A 353-nucleotide genomic window follows, 5' to 3' on the forward strand; every position below is an offset into this window, starting at 1 on the left:
AGTGCAATGGGCTAGTAACCATGGTGGGGTTGGTCTTGATGATCTTGGAGGTCTTTTCCAACCTGGCTGATTCTATGATTCTATTTTATAAAAACGCACACATTTCAGTGCTGTTTCTTCCTTGTTCTCTAAGTACCTGTTATTTTGTTTAAAAGCTCTGATCACCCTGACAGAGCAATCATAGAATCATAGAATTTAAGGATTGGAATGGACCTTACAGAGCATCCAGTTCAAACTTCCCCTGCCCTGGGCAGGGACACCTCGTCACTAGATCAGGTTGCCCAAGGTCTCATCCAGCCTGGCCTTGAACACTGTCAGGGTTGGGGCAGCCACAGCTTCCCCGGGCAACCGTG

General features: G+C 47.3%; 1 protein-coding gene across 1 annotated transcript in view; it reads right to left on the reverse strand.

The window, feature by feature from the left end:
* TTC17 (tetratricopeptide repeat domain 17) overlaps nt 1-353 on the reverse strand; it is a 34,797-nt gene that overhangs the window by 28,946 nt on the left and 5,498 nt on the right.

The sequence above is a fragment of the Acanthisitta chloris genome, unplaced genomic scaffold (genome assembly GCF_000695815.1).
Source record: "Acanthisitta chloris isolate BGI_N310 unplaced genomic scaffold, ASM69581v1 scaffold30871, whole genome shotgun sequence".
NCBI lineage: Eukaryota > Metazoa > Chordata > Aves > Passeriformes > Acanthisittidae > Acanthisitta > Acanthisitta chloris.